The sequence below is a fragment of the Gavialis gangeticus genome, unplaced genomic scaffold (assembly GCF_001723915.1).
Source record: "Gavialis gangeticus isolate Ggan-Ray unplaced genomic scaffold, GavGan_comp1, whole genome shotgun sequence".
Lineage (NCBI taxonomy): Eukaryota > Metazoa > Chordata > Crocodylia > Gavialidae > Gavialis > Gavialis gangeticus.
The window spans coordinates 46,293,626-46,294,028 of record NW_017729004.1 but is presented as its reverse complement, the minus strand read 5'-3'; the positions used below and the strand labels follow the sequence as shown (position 1 = coordinate 46,294,028).

The following is a 403-nucleotide window of genomic DNA, read 5'->3' as shown; positions in this document are numbered from 1 at the left end:
AACACCTGTCTGGGGTCGTGTGATCCCAGAGTGTGCTCCGGCCAGTGGCGGGGGGTTAGACTAGATGATCTGTTCAGGTCCCTTCTGACCCCAAACTACTATGAAACAAGGCTGTGCAGTTTTCTGGTGTGCACACACAGCTGAACTTAACATTAGCATTGCTCCTTAAGTATATAGTGCTGTCAGCACTGGTATTAGAAACCCTAAAACTAGCTATCTTTCCCTTGTTTTCAAAGCTTCTAATAGTCGGTTTGGGGGCTGCTCTATTAGAAGCCCTGAAAATAAGGGCTAGTAAGTTTGGAGCTGCTGTATTAACAAGAGCTTGAAAATTAAGGGGAGGTAGTAGCCATGAAATTGTATAGCTCCCCTAATTTTCAAGGCTACTAATAGCAGCCCTTTGACA

The 403-nt window shown here is 44.9% G+C and overlaps 1 protein-coding gene across 1 annotated transcript in view; it reads left to right on the top strand.

The window, feature by feature from the left end:
- Positions 1-403, top strand: part of ARL5B (ADP ribosylation factor like GTPase 5B) — an 18,527-nt gene that overhangs the window by 6,425 nt on the left and 11,699 nt on the right. The window lies entirely within an intron of this gene.